This window comes from Peromyscus maniculatus, chromosome 6 (assembly GCF_049852395.1).
Source record: "Peromyscus maniculatus bairdii isolate BWxNUB_F1_BW_parent chromosome 6, HU_Pman_BW_mat_3.1, whole genome shotgun sequence".
Classification (NCBI taxonomy): Eukaryota; Metazoa; Chordata; class Mammalia; order Rodentia; family Cricetidae; genus Peromyscus; species Peromyscus maniculatus.
In genome coordinates, this window is record NC_134857.1 from 21,442,610 (window position 1) to 21,469,323 (window position 26,714).

Here is a 26,714-nt window from a genome sequence, read left to right on the forward strand (position 1 = left end):
TAGGAAGCACAGTTCTTTTGTTCTGAGCTACCTCACTGTACGTGCCCTATAGGAAACACAGTAGAGTGAAAGAATGCTGTTTTCTCTAAAACAGAGTGTTTTTCTTGCGTGGCACACTAGGGTTCAATTAAACTTCCTAAACGGAGTTGAATCACGTTGAGATTCAAGTTCTAGCAGCAAGTGTTCATTCAGGCTAAGAACAGCAAACTTGTGCTATTCTGGCCATATACAGTGCAAATAGCATTCGCTTCTGTTCCCAGCCAGTACAGTGTATTGGACTGAAGAGAAGCTCCTGTTTTACTCAGTTTCCAATTCTGAGTTGAACTAGATATGCCCCGTTTTTGTAGGAAGCACAGTTCTTTTGTTCTGAGCTAGCTCACTGTACGTGCCCTATAGGAAACACAGTAGAGTGAAAGAATGCTGTTTTCTCTAAAACAGAGTGTTTTTCTTGCATGGCACACCAGGGTTCAATTAAACTTCCTAAATGGAGTTGAATCACGTTGAGATTCAAGTTCTAGCAGCAAGTGTTCATTCAGGCTAAGAACAGCACACTTGTGCTATTCTGGCTATATACAGTGCAAATAGCTTTCGCGTCTGTTCCCAGCCAGTACAGTGTATTGGACTGAAGAGAAGCTCCTGTTTTACTCAGTTTCCAATACTGAGTTGAACTAGATATGCCTCGTTTGTGTAGGAAGCACAGTTCTTTTGTTCGGAGCTAGCTCACTGTACGTGCCCTATAGGAAACACAGTAGAGTGAAAGAATGCTGTTTTCTCTAAAACAGAGTGTTTTTCTTGCATGGCACACTAGGGTTCAATTAAACTTCCTAAACGGAGTTGAATCACGTTGAGATTCAAGTTCTAGCAGCAAGTGTTCATTCAGGCTAAGAACAGCACACTTGTGCTTTTCTGGCCATATACAGTGCAAATAGCATTCGCGTCTGTTCCCAGCCAGTACAGTGTATTGGACTGAAGAGAAGCTCCTGTTTTACTCAGTTTCCAATACTGAGTTGAACTAGATATGCCCCGTTTGTGTAGGAAGCACAGTTCTTTTGTTCTGAGCTAGCTCACTGTACTTGCCCTATAGGAAACACAGTAGAGTGAAAGAATGCTGTTTTCTCTAAAACAGAGTGTTTTTCTTGCATGGCACACTAGGGTTCAATTAAACTTCCTAAACGGAGTTGAATCTCGTTGAGATTCAAGTTCTAGCAGCAAGTGTTCATTCAGGCTAAGAACAGCACACTTGTGCTTTTCTGGCCATATACAGTGCAAATAGCATTCGCGTCTGTTCCCAGCCAGTACAGTGTATTGGACTGAAGAGAAGCTCCTGTTTTACTCAGTTTCCAATACTGAGTTGAACTACATATGCCCCGTTTGTGTAGGAAGCACAGTTCTTTTGTTCTGAGCTACCTCACTGTACGTGCCCTATAGGAAACACAGTAGAGTGAAAGAATGCTGTTTTCACTAAAACAGAGTGTTTTTCTTGCATGGCACACTAGGGTTCAATTAAACTTCCTAAAGGAGTTGAATCACGTTGAGATTCAAGTTCTAGCAGCAAGTGTTCATTCAGGCTAAGAACAGCACACTTGTGCTATTCTGGCAATATACAGTGCAAATAGCTTTCGCGTCTGTTCCCAGCCAGTACAGTGTATTGGACTGAAGAGAAGCTCCTGTTTTACTCAGTTTCCAATACTGAGTTGAACTAGATATGCCTCGTTTGTGTAGGAAGCACAGTTCTTTTGTTCTGAGCTAGCTCACTGTACGTGCCCTATAGGAAACACAGTAGAGTGAAAGAATGCTGTTTTCTCTAAAACAGAGTGTTTTTCTTGCATGGCACACTAGGATTCAATTAAACTTCCTAAAAGGAGTTGAATCACGTTGAGATTCAAGTTCTAGCAGCAAGTGTTCATTCAGGCTAAGAACAGCACTTTTTTGGTATTCTGGCCATATACAGTGCAAATAGCATTCGCGTCTGTTCCCAGCCAGTACAGTGTATTGGACTGAAGAGAAGCTCCTGTTTTACTCAGTTTCCAATACTGAGTTGAACTAGATATGCCCCGTTTGTGTAGGAAGCACAGTTCTTTTGTTCAGAGCTAGCTCACTGTAAGTGCCCTATAGGAAACACAGTAGAGTGAAAGAATGCTGTTTTCTCTAAAACAGAGTGTTTTTCTTGCATGGCACACTAGGGTTCAATTAAACTTCCTAAACGGAGTTGAATCACGTTGAGATTCAAGTTCTAGCAGCAAGTGTTCATTCAGGCTAAGAACAGCACATTTGTGCTATTCTGGCCATATACAGTGCAAATAGCATTCGCGTCTGTTCCCAGCCAGTACAGTGTATTGGACTGAAGAGAAGCTCCTGTTTTACTCAGTTTCCAATACTGAGTTGAACTAGATATGCCCCGTTTGTGTAGGAAGCACAGTTCTTTTGTTCTGAGCTACCTCACTGTACGTGCCCTATAGGAAACACAGTAGAGTGAAAGAATGCTGTTTTCTCTAAAACAGAGTGTTTTTCTTGCGTGGCACACTAGGGTTCAATTAAACTTCCTAAACGGAGTTGAATCACGTTGAGATTCAAGTTCTAGCAGCAAGTGTTCATTCAGGCTAAGAACAGCAAACTTGTGCTATTCTGGCCATATACAGTGCAAATAGCATTCGCTTCTGTTCCCAGCCAGTACAGTGTATTGGACTGAAGAGAAGCTCCTGTTTTACTCAGTTTCCAATTCTGAGTTGAACTAGATATGCCCCGTTTTTGTAGGAAGCACAGTTCTTTTGTTCTGAGCTAGCTCACTGTACGTGCCCTATAGGAAACACAGTAGAGTGAAAGAATGCTGTTTTCTCTAAAACAGAGTGTTTTTCTTGCATGGCACACCAGGGTTCAATTAAACTTCCTAAATGGAGTTGAATCACGTTGAGATTCAAGTTCTAGCAGCAAGTGTTCATTCAGGCTAAGAACAGCACACTTGTGCTATTCTGGCTATATACAGTGCAAATAGCTTTCGCGTCTGTTCCCAGCCAGTACAGTGTATTGGACTGAAGAGAAGCTCCTGTTTTACTCAGTTTCCAATACTGAGTTGAACTAGATATGCCTCGTTTGTGTAGGAAGCACAGTTCTTTTGTTCGGAGCTAGCTCACTGTACGTGCCCTATAGGAAACACAGTAGAGTGAAAGAATGCTGTTTTCTCTAAAACAGAGTGTTTTTCTTGCATGGCACACTAGGGTTCAATTAAACTTCCTAAACGGAGTTGAATCACGTTGAGATTCAAGTTCTAGCAGCAAGTGTTCATTCAGGCTAAGAACAGCACACTTGTGCTTTTCTGGCCATATACAGTGCAAATAGCATTCGCGTCTGTTCCCAGCCAGTACAGTGTATTGGACTGAAGAGAAGCTCCTGTTTTACTCAGTTTCCAATACTGAGTTGAACTAGATATGCCCCGTTTGTGTAGGAAGCACAGTTCTTTTGTTCTGAGCTAGCTCACTGTACTTGCCCTATAGGAAACACAGTAGAGTGAAAGAATGCTGTTTTCTCTAAAACAGAGTGTTTTTCTTGCATGGCACACTAGGGTTCAATTAAACTTCCTAAACGGAGTTGAATCTCGTTGAGATTCAAGTTCTAGCAGCAAGTGTTCATTCAGGCTAAGAACAGCACACTTGTGCTTTTCTGGCCATATACAGTGCAAATAGCATTCGCGTCTGTTCCCAGCCAGTACAGTGTATTGGACTGAAGAGAAGCTCCTGTTTTACTCAGTTTCCAATACTGAGTTGAACTACATATGCCCCGTTTGTGTAGGAAGCACAGTTCTTTTGTTCTGAGCTAGCTCACTGTACGTGCCCTATAGGAAACACAGTAGAGTGAAAGAATGCTGTTTTCACTAAAACAGAGTGTTTTTCTTGCATGGCACACTAGGGTTCAATTAAACTTCCTAAAGGAGTTGAATCACGTTGAGATTCAAGTTCTAGCAGCAAGTGTTCATTCAGGCTAAGAACAGCACACTTGTGCTATTCTGGCAATATACAGTGCAAATAGCTTTCGCGTCTGTTCCCAGCCAGTACAGTGTATTGGACTGAAGAGAAGCTCCTGTTTTACTCAGTTTCCAATACTGAGTTGAACTAGATATGCCTCGTTTGTATAGGAAGCACAGTTCTTTTGTTCTGAGCTAGCTCACTGTACGTGCCCTATAGGAAACACAGTAGAGTGAAAGAATGCTGTTTTCTCTAAAACAGAGTGTTTTTCTTGCATGGCACACTAGGATTCAATTAAACTTCCTAAAAGGAGTTGAATCACGTTGAGATTCAAGTTCTAGCAGCAAGTGTTCATTCAGGCTAAGAACAGCACTTTTTTGGTATTCTGGCCATATACAGTGCAAATAGCATTCGCGTCTGTTCCCAGCCAGTACAGTGTATTGGACTGAAGAGAAGCTCCTGTTTTACTCAGTTTCCAATACTGAGTTGAACTAGATATGCCCCGTTTGTGTAGGAAGCACAGTTCTTTTGTTCAGAGCTAGCTCACTGTACGTGCCCTATAGGAAACACAGTAGAGTGAAAGAATGCTGTTTTCTCTAAAACAGAGTGTTTTTCTTGCATGGCACACTAGGGTTCAATTAAACTTCCTAAACGGAGTTGAATCACGTTGAGATTCAAGTTCTAGCAGCAAGTGTTCATTCAGGCTAAGAACAGCACACTTGTGCTTTTCTGGCCATATACAGTGCAAATAGCATTCGCGTCTGTTCCCAGCCAGTACAGTGTATTGGACTGAAGAGAAGCTCCTGTTTTACTCAGTTTACAATACTGAGTTGAACTAGATATGCCCCGTTTGTGTAGGAAGCACAGTTCTTTTGTTCTGAGCTAGCTCACTGTACGTGCCCTATAGGAAACACAGTAGAGTGAAAGAATGCTGTTTTCACTAAAACAGAGTGTTTTTCTTGCATGGCACACTAGGGTTCAATTAAACTTCCTAAACGGAGTTGAATCACGTTGAGATTCAAGTTCTAGCAGCAGGTGTTCATTCAGGCTAAGAACAGCACCCTTGTGCTATTCTGGCCATATACAGTACAAATAGCATTCGCGTCTGCTCCCAGCCAGTACAGTGTATTGGACTGAAGAGAAGCTCCTGTTTTACTCAGTTTCCAATACTGAGTTGAACTAGATATGCCCCGTTTGTGTAGGAAGCACAGTTCTTTTGTTCAGAGCTAGCTCACTGTACGTGCCCTATAGGAAACACAGTAGAGTGAAAGAATGCTGTTTTCTCTAAAACAGAGTGTTTTTCTTGCATGGCACACTAGGGTTCAATTAAACTTCCTAAACGGAGTTGAATCATGTTGAGATTCAAGTTCTAACAGCAAGTGTTCATTCAGGCTAAGAACAGCACTCTTGTGCTATTCTGGCCATATACAGTGCAAATAGCATTCGCGTCTGTTCCCAGCCAGTACAGTGTATTGGACTGAAGAGAAGCTCCTGTTTTACTCAGTTTCCAATACTGAGTTGAACTAGATATGCCCCGTTTGTGTAGGAAGCACAGTTCTTTTGTTCTGAGCTACCTCACTGTACGTGCCCTATAGGAAACACAGTAGAGTGAAAGAATGCTGTTTTCTCTAAAACAGAGTGTTTTTCTTGCGTGGCACACTAGGGTTCAATTAAACTTCCTAAACGGAGTTGAATCACGTTGAGATTCAAGTTCTAGCAGCAAGTGTTCATTCAGGCTAAGAACAGCACACTTGTGCTTTTCTGGCCATATACAGTGCAAATAGCATTCGCGTCTGTTCCCAGCCAGTACAGTGTATTGGACTGAAGAGAAGCTCCTGTTTTACTCAGTTTCCAATACTGAGTTGAACTAGATGTGCCCCGTTTGTGTAGGAAGCACAGTTCTTTTGTTCTGAGCTAGCTCACTGTACGTGCCCTATAGGAAACACAGTAGAGTGAAAGAATGCTGTTTTCTCTAAAACAGAGTGTTTTTCTTGCATGGCACACTAGGGTTCAATTAAACTTCCTAAACGGAGTTGAATCTCGTTGAGATTCAAGTTCTAGCAGCAAGTGTTCATTCAGGCTAAGAAAAGCACTCTTGTGCTTTTCTGGCCATATACAGTGCAAATAGAATTCGCGTCTGTTCCCAGCCAGTACAGTGTATTGGACTGAAGAGAAGCTCCTGTTTTACTCAGTTTCCAATACTGAGTTGAACTAGATATGCCCGGTTTTTATAGAAAGCACAGTTCTTTTGTTCTAAGCTAGCTCACTTACGGGCCCTATAGGAAACAAAGTAGAATGAAAGAATGCTGTTTTCTCTAAAACAGAGTGTTTTTCTTGCATGGCACACTAGGGTTCAATTAAACTTCCTAAACGGAGTTGAATCTCATTGAGATTCAAGTTCTAGCAGCAGGTGTTCATTCAGGCTAAGAACAGCACACTTGTGCTATTCTGGCCATATACAGTACAAATAGCATTCGCGTCTGCTCCCAGCCAGTACAGTGTATTGGACTGAAGAGAAGCTCCTGTTTTACTCAGTTTCCAATACTGAGTTGAACTAGATATGCCCCGTTTGTGTAGGAAGCACAGTTCTTTTGTTCAGAGCTAGCTCACTGTACGTGCCCTATAGGAAACACAGTAGAGTGAAAGAATGCTGTTTTCTCTAAAACAGAGTGTTTTTCTTGCATGGCACACTAGGGTTCAATTAAACTTCCTAAACGGAGTTGAATCATGTTGAGATTCAAGTTCTAACAGCAAGTGTTCATTCAGGCTAAGAACAGCACTCTTGTGCTATTCTGGCCATATACAGTGCAAATAGCATTCGCGTCTGTTCCCAGCCAGTACAGTGTATTGGACTGAAGAGAAGCTCCTGTTTTACTCAGTTTCCAATACTGAGTTGAACTAGATATGCCCCGTTTGTGTAGGAAGCACAGTTCTTTTGTTCTGAGCTACCTCACTGTACGTGCCCTATAGGAAACACAGTAGAGTGAAAGAATGCTGTTTTCTCTAAAACAGAGTGTTTTTCTTGCGTGGCACACTAGGGTTCAATTAAACTTCCTAAACGGAGTTGAATCACGTTGAGATTCAAGTTCTAGCAGCAAGTGTTCATTCAGGCTAAGAACAGCACACTTGTGCTTTTCTGGCCATATACAGTGCAAATAGCATTCGCGTCTGTTCCCAGCCAGTACAGTGTATTGGACTGAAGAGAAGCTCCTGTTTTACTCAGTTTCCAATACTGAGTTGAACTAGATGTGCCCCGTTTGTGTAGGAAGCACAGTTCTTTTGTTCTGAGCTAGCTCACTGTACGTGCCCTATAGGAAACACAGTAGAGTGAAAGAATGCTGTTTTCTCTAAAACAGAGTGTTTTTCTTGCATGGCACACTAGGGTTCAATTAAACTTCCTAAACGGAGTTGAATCTCGTTGAGATTCAAGTTCTAGCAGCAAGTGTTCATTCAGGCTAAGAAAAGCACTCTTGTGCTTTTCTGGCCATATACAGTGCAAATAGAATTCGCGTCTGTTCCCAGCCAGTACAGTGTATTGGACTGAAGAGAAGCTCCTGTTTTACTCAGTTTCCAATACTGAGTTGAACTAGATATGCCCGGTTTTTATAGAAAGCACAGTTCTTTTGTTCTAAGCTAGCTCACTTACGGGCCCTATAGGAAACAAAGTAGAATGAAAGAATGCTGTTTTCTCTAAAACAGAGTGTTTTTCTTGCATGGCACACTAGGGTTCAATTAAACTTCCTAAACGGAGTTGAATCACGTTCAGTTTCAATTTCTAGCAGCAAGGGTTCATTCAGGCTAAGAACAGCACACTTGTGCTATTCTGGCCATATACAGTGCAAATAGCATTCGCGTCTGTTCCCAGCAAGTACACTGTATTGGACTGAAGAGAAGCTCCTGTTTTACTCAGTTTCCAATACTGAGTTGAACTAGATATGCCCGTTTGTGTAGGAAGCACAGTTCTATTGTTCTGAGTTAGCTCACTGTACTGGCCTCTAGGAAACACAGTAGAGTGTAAGAATGCCCGTTTCTCAAAAGTCGAGTGGTTTTCTTGCATGGTACACTAGGGTTCAATACAACTTCTTAAAAGGAGGTGAGTCACGATCCGTTTCAAGTTCTAGCAGCAAGGGTTCATTCAGGCTAAGAACAGTACTCTTGTGCTATTCTGGCCATACACAGTGCAAATAGCATTCGCGTCTGTTCCCAGCCAGTGCAGTGTATTGGACTGAATAGAAGCTCCTGTATTACTCAGTTTCCAACACTGAGTTGAACTAGATATGCCCCGTTTGTGTAGGAAGCACAGTTCTTTTGTTAGGAGCTAGCTCACTGTACTGGCCCTGTATGAAACACAGTAGCATGCAAGAATGCCCGTTTCTCAAAAGCATAATGTTTTTCTTGCATGGCACACTAGCGTTGAATTCAACTTCCTAAACAGAGTTGAGTCACGTTCAGTTTCAAGTTCTTGCAGCAAGGGTTCATTCAGGCTAAGAACAGCATTCATGTGCTATTCTGGCCATAGAGAGTGCAAATAGTATTCTCGTCTGTTCCCAGCAAGTACAGTGTAATGGACTGAAGAGAAGCTCCTGTTTTACTCAGTTTCCAACACTGAGTTGAACTAGATATGCCCTGTTTGTGTAGGAAGCACAGTTCTTTTGTTCTGAGCTAGCTAACTCTACTGGCCCTATATGAAACACAGTAGAGTGCAAGAGTGCCTGTTTCTCAAAAGCAGAGTGTTTTTCTTGCATGGCACACTAGGGTTCAATACAAAATTGTAAACTGAGTTGAATCACGTTCAGTTTCAAGTTCTAGCAGCAAGGGTTCATTCAGGCTAAGAACAGCACTCTTGTGCTATTCTGGCCATACACAGTGCAAATAGCATTCGCGTCTGTTCCCAGCCATTACAGTGTATTGGACTGAAGAGAAGCTCCTGTTTTACTCAGTTTCCAATACTGAGTTGAACTAAATATGCCCCGTTTTTGTAGGAAGCTCAGTTCTTTTGTTAGGAGCTAGCTCACTGTACTGGCCCTATATGAAACACAGTAGAGTGCAAGAATGCCCGTTTCTGAAAGGCAGAGTGTTTTTCTTGCATGGCACACTAGGGTTCCATTAAACATCCTAAAGGGAGTTGAATCACGTGAGTTTCAAGTTCTAGCAGCAAGGGTTCATTCAGGCTAAGAACAGCACACTTGTGCTATTCTGGCCATGCACAGTGCAAACAGCATTCGCGTCTGTTCCCAGCAAGTACCTAGTATTGCACTGAAGAGAAGCTCCTGTTTTATTTAGTTTGCAAGGTTGAAGTGAACTAGATATGCCCGGTTTGTGTAGGAAGCACAGTTCTTTTGTTCTGATCTAGCTCACTGTACTGGCCCTATAGGAATCACAGGAGAGTGCAAGAATGCACATTTCTCAAAGGCAGAGGGTTTTCATTGAAAGGCAAACAAGCATTCAATTACACTTACTAAAGTAGTTGAATCATATTCACTTTCAAGTTCTACAGCAAGTGTTAATTCAGGGTAAGAACACCACTCTTGTGCTATTCTGGACATACACAGTGCAAATAGCAATCGCGTCTGTTTTCTGCAAGTACACTTTATTGGACTGAAGAGAAGCTCCTGTTTTACTTAGTTTCCAATACTGAGTTGAACTAGATATGCCCCGTTTGTGTAGGAAGCACAGTTCTTTTGTTCTGAGCTAGCTCACTGTACTGGTCCTATAGGAAACGCAGGAGTGTGCAAGAATGCCCCGTTGTAAAGAAGATTTTTTCCGTGAATGGCACAATAGCGTTCAATTAAATTTCCTAAACGGAGTTGATTCACATTCAGTTTCAAGTTCTACCAGCCAGTGTTAATTCAGGGTAAGAACACCACTCTTGTGCTACTCTGCCCATACTCAGTACAAATAGCATTCACATCTGTTCCCAGCAAGTACAGTGTATCGGACTGAAGAGAAGCTCCTGTTTAACTTAGTTTCAAATACTGAGTGGAACTAGATACGTCGTGTTTGTGTAGGAAACACAGTTCTTTTGTTCTAAGCTAGCTCACTGTACTGGCACTATCGGAAACACAGGAGAGTGCAAGAATGCCCGTTTCTCAAAAGGAGAGTGTTCCTTGTATGGCACACTGGGGTTCAATTAAACATCCTAAATGGATTTGAATCACATTCAGTTTCAAGTTCTAGCAGCAAGTGTTAATTCAGGGTTTGAAACCACTCTTGTGTTAATCTGGCCATACACAGTAAAATAGCATTCGCGTCTGTTCCCAGCAAGTACAGTGTATTGGACTGAAGAGAAGCTTCGGTTTTACTTAGTTTCCAATACTGAGTTGAACTGACATGCCCGGTTTGTGGAGGAAGCACAGTTAGTTTGTTCTGAGCTAGCTCACTGTACTGGCCCTATAGGAAACACAGGGGAGTGCAAGAATGCCCGATTCTCAAAAGTAGAGTGTTTTCCTTGTATGACAAACTAGCGTTCAATTAAACTTCCTAAAATGAGTTGAATCACATTCAGTTTCAAGTTCTAGCAGCAATTGTTAATTCAGGGTAAGAACACTACTCTTGTGCTATGCTGGCTATACACAGTTCAAACAGCATTCGTGTCTGTTCCAGCAAGTGCAGTGTATTGGACTGAAGAGAAGCTCCTGTTTTACTCAGTTTCCAATACTGAGTTGAACTAGATATGCCCCGTTTGTGTAGGATTCACAGTTCTTTTTTTCTGAGCTAGCTCAATGTACTGTCCCTATAGGAAACTCTATAGAGTACAAGATAGCCGGTTTCTCAAAAGCAGAGTGTTTTCCTTGTATGGCACACGAGGATTCAATTAAACTTCATAAATGGAGTTGAATCACATTCAGTTTCAAGTTCTACCAGCAAGTTTTAATTCAGGGTAGAATACCACTATTGTGCTAATCTGGCCATACTAGTGCAATTAGCATTCGCGTTTTTTTCCCAGCAAGTACAGTGTATAGGACTGAAGAGATGATCCTGTTTACTTAGTTTGCAATACTGAGTTGAACTAGATATTCCCTGTTTGTGTAGGAAACACAGTTCTTCTGTTCTGATCTAGCTCATTGTATTGCCCCTATAGGAAACAAAGGAGAGTGCAAGATTGCCCTTTTCTCAAAAGGAGAGTTTTTCCTTGTATGGCACACTGGGGTTCAATTAAACATCCTAAATGGATTTGAATCATATTCAGTTTCAAGTTCTAGCAGCAAGTGTTAATTCAAGGTAAGAACACCACTCCTGTACTATTCTGGCCATACACAAGTGCAAATAGCATTCGCGTCTGTTCCCAGCAAGTACAGTGTATTGGACTGAAGAGAAGATTCTGTTTTACTTAGTTTCCAATACTGAGTTGATCTAGATATGCCCCGTTTGTTTAGGAAGTACGGTTCTTTTGTTTTGAGCTAGCTCACTGTACTGGTCCTATAGGAAACGCAGGAGTGTGCAAGAATGCCCCGTTGAAAAGAAGATTTTTTCCGTGAATGGCACAATAGCGTTCAATTAAATTTCCTAAACGGAGTTGATTCACATTCAGTTTCAAGTTCTATCAGCCAGTGTTAGTTCAGGGTAAGAACACCACTCTTGTGCTACTCTGCCCATACTCAGTACAAATAGCATTCACATCTGTTCCCAGCAAGTACAGTGTATCGGACTGAAGAGAAGCTCCTGTTTAACTTAGTTTCAAATACTGAGTGGAACTAGATACGTCGTGTTTGTGTAGGAAACACAGTTCTTTTGTTCTAAGCTAGCTCACTGTACTGGCACTATCGGAAACACAGGAGAGTGCAAGAATGCCCGTTTCTCAAAGGCAGAGTGTTTTCCTTGAAAGGCAAACTAGCATTCAATTAAACTTCCTTAAAGGAGTTGAATCACATTCAGTTTCAAGTTCTAGCAGCAATTTTAATTCAGGGTAAGAACACCACTCTTGTGCTAATCCAGCCATACACAGTTCAAATAGCATTCGCGTCTGTTTCCAGCAAGTACAGTGTATTTGGACTTAAGAGAAGCTCCTGTTTTACTTATTTTCCAATACGGAGTTGAACTATATATGCCCCGTTTGTGTAGGAAGCACAGTTCTTTTGTTCTGAGCTAGCTCACTGTATTGCCCCTATAGGAAACACAAGAGAGTGCAAGAATGCCCGTTTCTCAAAAGGAGAGTGTTCCTTGTATGGCACACTAGGGTTCAATTAAACTTAATAAATGGAGTTGAATCACATTCAGATTCAAGTTCTAGAAGCAAGTGTTAATTCAGGGTCAAAACACCACTCTTGTGCTATTCTGGCCATGCACAGTGCAAACAGCATTCGCGTCTGTTCCCAGCAAGTACCTAGTATTGCACTGAAGAGAAGCTCCTGTTTTATTTAGTTTGCAAGTTTGAAGTGAACTAGATATGCCCGGTTTGTGTAGGAAGCACAGTTCTTTTGTTCTGATCTAGCTCACTGTACTGGCCCTATAGGAATCACAGGAGAGTGCAAGAATGCACATTTCTCAAAGGCAGAGGGTTTTCATTGAAAGGCAAACAAGCATTCAATTACACTTACTAAAGTAGTTGAATCATATTCACTTTCAAGTTCTACAGCAAGTGTTAATTCAGGGTAAGAACACCACTCTTGTGCTATTCTGGACATACACAGTGCAAATAGCAATCGCGTCTGTTTTCTGCAAGTACACTTTATTGGACTGAAGAAAAGCTCCTGTTTTACTTAGTTTCCAATACTGAGTTGAACTAGATATGCCCCGTTTGTGTAGGAAGCACAGTTCTTTTGTTCTGAGCTAGCTCACTGTACTGGCCTTATAGGAAACACAGGAGTGTGCAAGAATACCCGTTTCTCAAAAGCCGAGTGTTTTCCTCGTATGACAAACTAGCGTTCATTTAACTTCCTAAAAGGAGTTGAATCACATTCAGTTTCAAGTTATAGCAGCAAGTGTCAATTCAGGGTTTGAAACCACTCTTGTGTTAATCTGTCCATACACAGTACAAATAGCATTCTCGTCTGTTCCCAGCAAGTACAGTGTATTGGAATGAAGAGAAGCTTCGGTTTTACTTAGTTTGGAATACGGAGTTGAACTTGATGTGCCCCGTTTGTATCGGAAGCACAGTACTTTTGTTCTGAGCTAGCTCACTGTATTGCCCTTATAGGAAAAACAGGAGAGTGCAAGAATGCCCGTTTCTGAAAAGCAGATTGTTTTCCTGGTATGGCACACTAGGGTTCAATTAAACTTCCTAAAAGGTGTTCAATCACATTCAGTTTCAAGTTCTAGCAGCAAGTGTTAATTCAGGGTTTGAAACCACTCTTGTGTTAATCTGGCCATACACAGTAAAATAGCATTCGCGTCTGTTCCCAGCAAGTACAGTGTATTGGACTGAAGAGAAGCTTCGGTTTTACTTAGTTTCCAATACTGAGTTGAACTGATATGCCCGGTTTGTGGAGGAAGCACAGTTAGTTTGTTCTGAGCTAGCTCACTGTACTGGCCCTATAGGAAACACAGGGGAGTGCAAGAATGCCCGATTCTCAAAAGTAGAGTGTTTTCCTTGTATGACAAACTAGCGTTCAATTAAACTTCCTAAAATGAGTTGAATCACATTCAGTTTCAAGTTCTAGCAGCAATTGTTAATTCAGGGTAAGAACACTACTCTTGTGCTATGCTGGCTATACACAGTTCAAACAGCATTCGTGTCTGTTCCAGCAAGTGCAGTGTATTGGACTGAAGAGAAGCTCCTGTTTTACTTAGTTTCCAATACTGAGTTGAACTAGATATGCCCCGTTTGTGTAGGATTCACAGTTCTTTTTTTCTGAGCTAGCTCAATGTACTGTCCCTATAGGAAACTCTATAGAGTACAAGATAGCCGGTTTCTCAAAAGCAGAGTGTTTTCCTTGTATGGCACACGAGGATTCAATTAAACTTCATAAATGGAGTTGAATCACATTCAGTTTCAAGTTCTACCAGCAAGTTTTAATTCAGGGTAGAATACCACTATTGTGCTAATCTGGCCATACTAGTGCAATTAGCATTCGCGTTTTTTTCCCAGCAAGTACAGTGTATAGGACTGAAGAGATGATCCTGTTTACTTAGTTTGCAATACTGAGTTGAACTAGATATTCCCTGTTTGTGTAGGAAACACAGTTCTTCTGTTCTGATCTAGCTCATTGTATTGCCCCTATAGGAAACAAAGGAGAGTGCAAGATTGCCCTTTTCTCAAAAGGAGAGTTTTTCCTTGTATGGCACACTGGGGTTCAATTAAACATCCTAAATGGATTTGAATCACATTCAGTTTCAAGTTCTAGCAGCAAGTGTTAATTCAAGGTAAGAACACCACTCCTGTACTATTCTGGCCATACACAAGTGCAAATAGCATTCGCGTCTGTTCCCAGCAAGTACAGTGTATTGGACTGAAGAGAAGATTCTGTTTTACTTAGTTTCCAATACTGAGTTGATCTAGATATGCCCCGTTTGTTTAGGAAGTACGGTTCTTTTGTTTTGAGCTAGCTCACTGTACTGGTCCTATAGGAAACGCAGGAGTGTGCAAGAATGCCCCGTTGAAAAGAAGATTTTTTCCGTGAATGGCACAATAGCGTTCAATTAAATTTCCTAAACGGAGTTGATTCACATTCAGTTTCAAGTTCTATCAGCCAGTGTTAGTTCAGGGTAAGAACACCACTCTTGTGCTACTCTGCCCATACTCAGTACAAATAGCATTCACATCTGTTCCCAGCAAGTACAGTGTATCGGACTGAAGAGAAGCTCCTGTTTAACTTAGTTTCAAATACTGAGTGGAACTAGATACGTCGTGTTTGTGTAGGAAACACAGTTCTTTTGTTCTAAGCTAGCTCACTGTACTGGCACTATCGGAAACACAGGAGAGTGCAAGAATGCCCGTTTCTCAAAGGCAGAGTGTTTTCCTTGAAAGGCAAACTAGCATTCAATTAAACTTCCTTAAAGGAGTTGAATCACATTCAGTTTCAAGTTCTAGCAGCAATTTTAATTCAGGGTAAGAACACCACTCTTGTGCTAATCCAGCCATACACAGTTCAAATAGCATTCGCGTCTGTTTCCAGCAAGTACAGTGTATTTGGACTTAAGAGAAGCTCCTGTTTTACTTATTTTCCAATACGGAGTTGAACTATATATGCCCCGTTTGTGTAGGAAGCACAGTTCTTTTGTTCTGAGCTAGCTCACTGTAATGCCCATATAGGAAACACAAGAGAGTGCAAGAATGCCCGTTTCTCAAAAGGAGAGTGTTCCTTGTATGGCACACTAGGGTTCAATTAAACTTAATAAATGGAGTTGAATCACATTCAGATTCAAGTTCTAGAAGCAAGTGTTAATTCAGGGTCAAAACACCACTCTTGTGCTATTCTGGCCATGCACAGTGCAAACAGCATTCGCGTCTGTTCCCAGCAAGTACCTAGTATTGCACTGAAGAGAAGCTCCTGTTTTATTTAGTTTGCAAGTTTGAAGTGAACTAGATATGCCCGGTTTGTGTAGGAAGCACAGTTCTTTTGTTCTGATCTAGCTCACTGTACTGGCCCTATAGGAATCACAGGAGAGTGCAAGAATGCACATTTCTCAAAGGCAGAGGGTTTTCATTGAAAGGCAAACAAGCATTCAATTACACTTACTAAAGTAGTTGAATCATATTCACTTTCAAGTTCTACAGCAAGTGTTAATTCAGGGTAAGAACACCACTCTTGTGCTATTCTGGACATACACAGTGCAAATAGCAATCGCGTCTGTTTTCTGCAAGTACACTGTATAGGACTGAAGAGAAGCTCCTGTTTTACTTAGTTTCCAATACTGAGTTGAACTAGATATGCCCCGTTTGTGTAGGAAGCACAGTTCTTTTGTTCTGAGCTAGCTCACTGTACTGGCCTTATAGGAAACACAGGAGTGTGCAAGAATACCCGTTTCTCAAAAGCCGAGTGTTTTCCTCGTATGACAAACTAGCGTTCATTTAACTTCCTAAAAGGAGTTGAATCACATTCAGTTTCAAGTTATGGCAGCAAGTGTCAATTCAGGGTTTGAAACCACTCTTGTGTTAATCTGTCCATACACAGTACAAATAGCATTCTCGTCTGTTCCCAGCAAGTACAGTGTATTGGAATGAAGAGAAGCTTCGGTTTTACTTAGTTTGGAATACGGAGTTGAACTTGATGTGCCCTGTTTGTATCGGAAGTACAGTACTTTTGTTCTGAGCTAGCTCACTGTATTGCCCTTATAGGAAAAACAGGAGAGTGCAAGAATGCCCGTTTCTGAAAAGCAGAGTGTTTTCCTGGTATGGCACACTAGGGTTCAATTAAACTTCCTAAAAGGTTTTCAATCACATTCAGTTTCAAGTTCTAGCAGCAAGTGTTAATTCAGGGTTTGAAACCACTCTTGTTTTAATCTGGCCATACACAGTAAAATAGCATTCGCGTCTGTTCCCAGCAAGTACAGTGTATTGGACTGAAGAGAAGCTTCGGTTTTACTTAGTTTCCAATACTGAGTTGAACTGATATGCCCGGTTTGTGGAGGAAGCACAGTTAGTTTGTTCTGAGCTAGCTCACTGTACTGGCCCTATAGGAAACACAGGGGAGTGCAAGAATGCCCGATTCTCAAAAGTAGAGTGTTTTCCTTGTATGACAAACTAGCGTTCAATTAAACTTCCTAAAATGAGTTGAATCACAACCAGTTTCAAGTTCTAGCAGCAATTGTTAATTCAGGGTAAGAACACTACTCTTGTGCTATGCTGGCTATACACAGTTCAAACAGCATTCGTGTCTGTTCCCAGCAAGTGCAGTGTATTGGACTGAAGAGAAGCTCCTGTTTTACTTAGTTTCCAATACTGAGTTGAACTAGATATGCCCCGTTTGTGTAGGATTCACAGTTCTTTTTTTCTGAGCTAGCTCAGTGTACTGTCCCTATAGGAAACTCTATAGAGTACAAGATAGCCGGTTTCTCAAAAGCAGAGTGTTTTCCTTGTATGGCACACTAGGATTCAATTAAACTTCATTAATGGAGTTGAATCACATTCAGTTTCAAGTTCTACCAGCAAGTTTTAATTCAGGGTAGAATACCACTATTGTGCTAATCTGGCCATACTAGTGCAATTAGCATTCGCGTTTTTTTCCCAGCAAGTACAGTGTATAGGACTGAAGAGATGATCCTGTTTACTTAGTTTGCAATACTGAGTTGAACTAGATATTCCCTGTTTGTGCAGGAAACACAGTTTTTCTGTTCTGATCTAGCTCATTGTATTGCCCCTATAAGAAACAAAGGAGAGTGCAAGATTGCCCTTTTCTCAAAAGGAGAGTTTTTCCTTGTATGGCACACTGGGGTTCAATTAAACATCCTAAATGGATTTGAATCACATTCAGTTTCAAGTTCTAGCAGCAAGTGTTAATTCAAGGTAAGAACACCACTCCTGTACTATTCTGGCCATACACAAGTGCAAATAGCATTCGCGTCTGTTCCCAGCAAGTACAGTGTATTGGACTGAAGAGAAGATTCTGTTTTACTTAGTTTCCAATACTGAGTTGATCTAGATATGCCGCGTTTGTTTAGGAAGTACGGTTCTTTTGTTTTGAGCTAGCTCACTGTACTGGTCCTATAGGACACGCAGGAGTGTGCAAGAATGCCCCGTTGAAAAGAAGATTTTTTCCGTGAATGGCACAATAGCGTTCAATTAAATTTCCTAAACGGAGTTGATTCACATTCAGTTTCAAGTTCTATCAGCCAGTGTTAGTTCAGGGTAAGAACACCACTCTTGTGCTACTCTGCCCATACTCAGTACAAATAGCATTCACATCTGTTCCCAGCAAGTACAGTGTATCGGACTGAAGAGAAGCTCCTGTTTAACTTAGTTTCAAATACTGAGTGGAACTAGATACGTCGTGTTTTTGTAGGAAACACAGTTCTTTTGTTCTAAGCTAGCTCACTGTACTGGCACTATCGGAAACACAGGAGAGTGCAAGAATGCCCGTTTCTCAAAGGCAGAGTGTTTTCCTTGAAAGGCAAACTAGCATTCAATTAAACTTCCTTAAAGGAGTTGAATCACATTCAGTTTAAAGTTCTAGCAGCAATTTTAATTCAGGGTAAGAACACCACTCTTGTGCTAATCGGGCCATACACAGTACAAATAGCATTAATATCTTTTCCCAGGAAGAATAGTGTATTGGACTGAATACAAGCACCTGTTTTACTTACTCTCCAATACTGAGTTGAACTAGATATGTCCCATTTGTGTACGAAGCTCAGTTCTTTTGTTCTGAGCTAGCTCACTGTAGTGGCCCTATAGGAAACACAGGAGAGTGCAAGAATGCCCATTTATCAAAGTCAGAGTGTTTTCATTGTAAGGAAAGTTAGGGTTCAATTGAACTTACTAAAAGTAGTTGTATCACATTCAGTTTCAAGTTCTAGCATAAAGTGTTAATTCAGGATAAGAACACAAGTCTTGTGCTATTCTGGCCATACACAGTGCAAATAGGAATCGCGTCTGTTCCCAGCAAGTACAGTGTATTGGACTGAAGAGAAGCTCCTGTGTTACTTAGATTCCAATACTGAGTTGAACTAGATATGCAGCCTTTATGTAGGAAGCTTAGTTCTTTTGTTCTGAGGTAGCTCACTGTACTGGTCCTATAGCAAAAACATGAGAGTGCAAGAATGCCCCTTTCTCAAACGCAGAGTGTTTTCCTTGTATGGGACACTAGGGTTCAATTAAACTTCCTTAATATATTTGATTCACATTCAGTTTCAAGTTCTAGCAGCCAGTGTTAATTCACGGTAAGCCCACCACTCTTATGCTACTCTGGCCATACTCAGTACAAATACCATTCACATCTGTTCTCAGCAAGTACAGTGTATTGGACTGAAGACAAGCACCTGTTTTACTTACTTTCCAATACTGAGTTGAACTAGATATGCCCCCTTTGTGTAGGAAGCTCAGTTCTTTTGTTCTGAGCTAGCTCACTGTAGTGGCCCTATAGGAAACACAGGAGCGTACAAGAATGCCCCTTTCTCAAAGCCGGAGTGTTTTCATTGCAAGGCAAACTTGGGTTCAATTATACTTACTAAAAGTAGTTGAATCACGTTCAGTTTCAAGTTCTAGCAGCAAGTGTTAATTCAGGGTAAGAACACTACTCTTGTGCTATTCTGGCTATACACAGTGCAAATAGCATTCGCTTCTGTTCCCAGCAAGTACAGTGTATTGGACTGAAAAGAAGCTCCTGTTTTACTTATTTTCAAACACTGAGTTGAACTAGATATGCCCCGTTTGTGTAGGAAGCACAGTTCTTTTGTTCTGAGCTAGCTCAATGTACTGGCCCTATAGCAAAAACAGGAGAGTGCAAGTATGCCCGTTTCTCAAATAACAAGTTTTTCCCTTGTATGGCACACTAGGGTTCAATTAACATTCCTAAACGGAGTTGAATCACATTCAGTTTCAAGTTCTAGCAGCAAGTGTTAATTCAGGGTAACAACACCACTCTTGTGCTCCTCTGGCCATACACAGTGTAAATAGTTTTCGCGTCTGTTCCCAGCAAGTACATTGTATTGGACTGAAGAGAAGCTCCTGTTTTACTTTGTTTCCATAACTGAGTTGAACTAGATATGCCCTGTTTGTTTAAGAAGCACAGTTCTTTTTTTCTGAGTTAGCTCACTGTACTGGCCCTATAGGAAACTCAGGAGAGTGCCAGAATGCCCGTTTCTCAAAAGTAGAGTGTTTTCCTTGTATGGCAAACTAGGGTTCAATTAAACTTTCAAACAGGGAACACTCCTCCACTGTTGGTGGGAATGTAAACTTTTACAACCACTGTGGAAATCAGTATGGCTGTTTCTCAGAAAATTAGGAATCGAACTACCTCAAGACCCAGCCATCCCACTCTTGAGCATCTACCCAAGGAATGCTGATTTATACCATAAAGATACTTGCTCAGCTAAGTTCATAGCAGCACTATTTGTAATAGCCAGAACCTGGGAACAACCTAGATGCCCATCAACGGAAGAATGGATGAAAAAAATGTGGTACGTATACGCAATGGAGTACTACTCAGCAGAGAAAAACAATGAAAGCATGAAATTTGCAGGCAAATGGATGGAACTAGAAAAAATCATCCTGAGTGAGGTAACCCAAACCCAGAAAGACAGTTATGGTATGTACCCACTCATTGGTGGATTCTAGATATAAAATAAAGAACAATCAGACCACAACCCATAGAACCATAGAGGCTATATATATAGCATGGAGGTCCCGAGGACGACTGTGGCATATAATAAATTTCAGTTTTACTCAATTATTGAAAAAAAATAGCCAAATGAATGCAAACACATGAACTATGAACCAAAGGCTGAGGGGCTCCCAGCTGGATCAGGCCCTCTGAATAGGTGAGACAGTTGATTGGCTTGATCAGTTTGGGAAGCATCTAGGCAGTGGGACCAAGTCCTGTGCTCATTGCATGAGTTGGCTATCTGAAACCTGGAATTTATGCAGGGACACTTGGCTTAGTCTGGGAGGAAGGGACTGGACCTCTCTGGACTGAGTCTACCAAGTTGATCACAGTCCTCGGGGGAGGACTTGTCCTGGAGGAGGTGGGAATGGAGGGTGGGCTGCGAGTAAGGAGAGGGGGTGGGAGGGGGGAGAATAGGGAAACACATGGCTGATATGTAGAACTGAATGATATTGTAAAATAAAAAATATATATCACAAAAAAAAAACTTTCAAACAGAGTTGAATCACATTCAGTTTCAAGATGTAACAGCAAGTGTTAATTCAGGGTAAGAACACCACGTGTGGTCTTGTGCCAATCTGGCCATACACAGTACAAATAGCATTCACCTCTGTTCCCAGCAAGTACAGTGTATTGGACTGAAGAGAAGCTTAGGTTTTATTTAATTTTAAAGTGTGAGTTTAACTAGATAAGCCCCGTTTGTGTAGGAAGCACAGTTGTTTTGTTCTGAGCTAGCTCACTATACTGGCCCTATAGGAAACACAGGAGAGTGCAAGAATGCCCATTTATGAAAGGCAGAGTGTTTTCATTGAAAGGCAAAGTAGCATTCAAATAAACTTCCTAAAAGGAGTTTAATCACGTTCAGTTTCAGTTTCTATCAGCAAGTGTTAATTCAGGGTTGCAAACCACTCTTGTGTTAATCTGGCCATACACAGTACAAATAGCATACGCTTCTGTTCCCAGCAAGTACAGTGCATTGGATGAAGAGAAGCTCGTGTTTTACTTCGATTCCAATACTGAGTTTAACTAGATATGCCCCGTTTGTGTAGGAAGCTTAGTTCTTTTGTTCTGCACTAGCTCACAGGACTGACCCTAGAGGAAACACAGGAGAGTACAAGAATGCACGTTTCTCAAAAGCAGAGTGTTTTCCTTGTATGGCACACTAGGTTCAATTAAACATTCTAAACGGAGTTGAATCACATTCAGTTTCAAGTTATAGCAGCAAGTGTTAATTCAGGGTTTGAAACCACTCTTGTGTTAATCTTGCCATACACAGTACAAATAGCATTCGCATCTGTTTCCAGCAAGTACAGTGCATTGGATGAAGAGAAGCTCCTGTTTTACTGAAATTCCAATACTGAGATTAACTGGATATGCCCCGTTTGTGTAGGAAGCACAGTTCTTTTTTTTTGAGCTAGCTCACAGTACGGACCCTAGAGGAAACACAGGAGAGTACGAGAATGCACGTTTCTCAAAAGCAGAGTGTTTTCTTTGTATGGCACACTAGGGTTCAATTAAACTTCCTAAACGGAATTGAATCACATTCAGTTTCAAGTTCTAGCAGCAAGTGTTAATTCAGGGTAAGAACACACCTCTTGTGTTAATCTGGCCATACACAGTACAAATGACTTTCGCGTCTGTTTCCAGCAAGTACAGTGCATTGGATGAAGAAAAGCTCCTGTTTTACTTAGATTCCAATACTGAGTTGGACTAGATATGCCCCGTTTGTGTAGGAAGCTTAGTTCTTTTGTTCTGTGCTAGCTCACTGTACTGAACCTAGAGGAAACACAGGAGAGTACAAGATGCACGTTTCTCAAAAGCAGAGTGTTTTCCTTGTAAGGCAGACTAGGGTTCAATTACACTTCCTAAACGGAGTTGAATCACATTCAGTTTCAAGTTATAGCAGCAAGTGTTAATTCAGGGTTTGAAACCACTCTTGTGTTAATTTGACCATACATAGTACAAATAGCATTCGGGTCTGTTCCCAGCAAGTACAGTGTATTGGACCTAAGAGAAGCTCCTGTTTTACTTATTTTCCAATACAGAGTTGAACTAGATATGCCCCGTTGGTGTAGGAAGCACAGTTCTTTTGTTCTGATCTACCTCACTGTACTGGCCCTAAGGGAACACAGGAGTGTGCAAGAATGCCCCTTTATCAAAAGAAGAGTGTTTTCCTGGTATGACAAACTAGCGTTCAATTAAACTTCCTAAAAGGAGTCGAATCACATTCAGTTTCAAGTTCTAGCAGCAAGTGTTCATTCAGGGTAAAAACACCACTCCTGTGCTAATCGGGCCATACACAGTACAAATAGCATTAATATCTTTTCCCAGCAAGAATAGTGTATTGGACTGTATACAAGCACCTGTTTTACTTACTCTCCAATACTGAGTTGAACTAGATATGTCCCATTTGTGTAGGAAGCTCAGTTCTTTTGTTCTGAGCTAGCTCACTGTAGTGGCCCTATAGGAAACACAGGAGACTGCAAGAATGCCCATTTAGCAAAGTCAGAGTGTTTTCATTGTAAGGAAAATTAGGGTTCAATTAAACTTACTAAAAGTAGTTGTATCACATTCAGTTTCAAGTTCTAGCATAAAGTGTTAATTCAGGATAAGAACACAAGTCTTGTGCTATTCTGGCCATACACAGTGCAAATACCATTCGCTTCTGGTCCAAGCAAGTACAGTGTATTGGACTGAAGAGAAGCTCCTGTGTTACTTAGATTCCAATACTGAGTTGAACTAGATATGCTATGCAGCCTTTATGTAGGAAGCTTAGTTCTTTTGTTCTGAGGTAGCTCACTGTACTGGTCCTATAGCAAAAACATGAGAGTGCAAGAATGCCCCTTTCTCAAAAGCAGAGTGTTTTCCTTGTATGGGACACTAGGGTTCAATTAAACTTCCTTAATATATTTGATTCACATTCAGTTTCAAGTTCTAGCAGCCAGTGTTATTTCACGGTAAGCCCACCACTCTTATGCTACTCTGGCCATACTCAGTACAAATACCATTCACATCTGTTCTCAGCAAGTACAGTGTATTGGACTGAAGACAAGCACCTGTTTTACTTACTTTCCAATACTGAGTTGAACTAGATATGCCCCCTTTGTGTAGGAAGCTCAGTTCTTTTGTTCTGAGCTAGCTCACTGTAGTGGCCCTATAGGAAACACAGGAGCGTACAAGAATGCCCCTTTCTCAAAGCCGGAGTGTTTTCATTGCAAGGCAAACTTGGGTTCAATTATACTTACTAAAAGTAGTTGAATCACGTTCAGTTTCAAGTTCTAGCAGCAAGTGTTAATTCAGGGTAAGAACACTACTCTTGTGCTATTCTGGCTATACACAGTGCAAATAGCATTCGCTTCTGTTCCCAGCAAGTACAGTGTATTGGACTGAAAAGAAGCTCCTGTTTTACTTATTTTCAAACACTGAGTTGAACTAGATATGCCCCGTTTGTGTAGGAAGCACAGTTCTTTTGTTCTGAGCTAGCTCAATGTACTGGCCCTATAGCAAAAACAGGAGAGTGCAAGTATGCCCGTTTCTCAAATAACAAGTTTTTCCCTTGTATGGCACACTAGGGTTCAATTAACATTCCTAAACGGAGTTGAATCACATTCAGTTTCAAGTTCTAGCAGCAAGTGTTAATTCAGGGTAACAACACCACTCTTGTGCTCCTCTGGCCATACACAGTGTAAATAGTTTTCGCGTCTGTTCCCAGCAAGTACATTGTATTGGACTGAAGAGAAGCTCCTGTTTTACTTTGTTTCCATAACTGAGTTGAACTAGATATGCCCTGTTTGTTTAAGAAGCACAGTTCTTTTTTTCTGAGTTAGCTCACTGTACTGGCCCTATAGGAAACTCAGGAGAGTGCCAGAATGCCCGTTTCTCAAAAGTAGAGTGTTTTCCTTGTATGGCAAACTAGGGTTCAATTAAACTTTCAAACAGGGAACACTCCTCCACTGTTGGTGGGAATGTAAACTTTTACAACCACTGTGGAAATCAGTATGGCTGTTTCTCAGAAAATTAGGAATCGAACTACCTCAAGACCCAGCCATCCCACTCTTGAGCATCTACCCAAGGAATGCTGATTTATACCATAAAGATACTTGCTCAGCTAAGTTCATAGCAGCACTATTTGTAATAGCCAGAACCTGGGAACAACCTAGATGCCCATCAACGGAAGAATGGATGAAAAAAATGTGGTACGTATACGCAATGGAGTACTACTCAGCAGAGAAAAACAATGAAAGCATGAAATTTGCAGGCAAATGGATGGAACTAGAAAAAATCATCCTGAGTGAGGTAACCCAAACCCAGAAAGACAGTTATGGTATGTACCCACTCATTGGTGGATTCTAGATATAAAATAAAGAACAATCAGACCACAACCCATAGAACCATAGAGGCTATATATATAGCATGGAGGTCCCTAGGACGACTGTGGCATATAATAAATTTCAGTTTTACTCAATTATTGAAAAAAAAATATCCAAATGAATGCAAACACATGAACTATGAACCAAAGGCTGAGGGGCTCCCAGCTGGATCAGGCCCTCTGAATAGGTGAGACAGTTGATTGGCTTGATCAGTTTGGGAAGCATCTAGGCAGTGGGACCAAGTCCTGTGCTCATTGCATGATTTGGCTATCTGAAACCTGGAACTTATGCAGGGACACTTGGCTTAGTCTGGGAGGAAGGGACTGGACTTCTCTGGACTGAGTCTACCAAGTTGATCACAGTCCTCGGGGGAGGACTTGTCCTGGAGGAGGTGGGAATGGAGGGTGGGCTGCGAGTAAGGAGAGGGGGTGGGAGGGGGGAGAATAGGGAAACACATGGCTGATATGTAGAACTGAATGATATTGTAAAATAAAAATATATATCACAAAAAAAACTTTCAAACAGAGTTGAATCACATTCAGTTTCAAGATGTAACAGCAAGTGTTAATTCAGGGTAAGAACACCACGTGTGGTCTTGTGCCAATCTGGCCATACACAGTACAAATAGCATTCACCTCTGTTCATAGCAAGTACAGTGTACTGGACTGAAGAGAAGCTTAGATTTTATTTAGTTTTAAAGTGTGAGTTGAACTAGATAAGCCCCGTTTGTGTAGGAAGCACAGTTGTTTTGTTCTGAACTAGCTCACTATACTGGCCCTATAGGAAACACAGGAGAGTGCAAGAATGCCCATTTATGAAAGGCAGAGTGTTTTCATTGAAAGGCAAATTAGCATTCAAATAAACTTCCTAAAAGGAGTTGAATCACATTCAGTTTCAAGTTCTAGCAGCAAGTGTTAATTCAGGATAAGAACACCACTCTTGTGCTATTCTGGCCATACACAGTGCAAATAGCAACCGCGTCTCTTCCCAGCAAGTACAGTGTATTTGACTGAAGAGAAGCTCCTGTTTTACATAGTTTCTAATACTGAGTTTAACTAGATGCCCTGTTTGTGTAGGAAGCACAGTTCTTTTGTTCTGAGCTGGCTCACTGGACTGGCCCTATAGGAAACACAGGAGAGTGCAAGAATGCCCATTTATCAAAGGCAGAGTGTTTTCATTGAAAGGCAAAAAAAGCGTTCAATTAAACTTCCTAAACGGAGTTGAATCACATTCAGTTTCATGTTACAGCACCAAGTGTTAATTCAGGGGTTGACACCACTCTTGTGTTAATTTGGCCATACACAGTACAAATAGAATTGGTGTCTTTTCCCAGCAAGTACAGTGTTTGGACTGAAGAGCTTAGGTTTTATTTAGTTTCAAAAACTGAGTTGAAAAGGATATGCCCCGTTTGTGTAGGAAGCACAGTTCTTCTGTTCTGAGCTAGCTCACTGTATTGCCCCTATAGGAAACACAAGAGAGTGCAAGAAAGCCCGATTCTCAAAAGCAGAGTGTTTTCCCTGTATGGCCCACACAGGGTTCAATTAAACTTAATAAACGGAGTTGAATCACATTCAGATTCAAGTTCTAAAAGGAAGTATTAATTCAGGGTAAGAACACCACTCTTGTGTTAATCTGGCCATACACAGTGCAAATAGCATTCGTGTCTGTTCCCAGCATGTACAGTGTATTGGACTGAAGAGAAGCTCCTGTTTGACTGAGTTTCCTTTACTGAGTTGAACTACATATGCCCGATTTGTGTAGGAAGCACAGTTCTTTTGTTCTGAACAAGCTCACTGTACTGGCCCTATAGGAATCACAGGAGAGTGCAAGAATGCCCGTTTGTCAAAGGCAGAGTGTTTTCATTGAAAGACAAACAAGCATTCAATTAAACTTCCTAAAAGTAGTTGAATCACATTCACTTTCAAGTTCTAGCAGCAAGTGTTAATTCAGGTAAGAACACCAATCTTTTTCTAATCTGGCCATATACAGGCAAATAGCTTTCCCGTCTGTTCCCAGCAAGTACAGTGTATTGGACTGAATAGAGGCTCCTGTTTTACTTAGTTTGCAATACTGAGGTGAACTATATATGCCCCGTTTGTGTAGGAAGCACAGTTCTTTTGTTCTGAGTTAGCTCACTGTATTGGCCTTATAGGAAACACAGGGGTGTGCAAGAATACCCGTTTCTC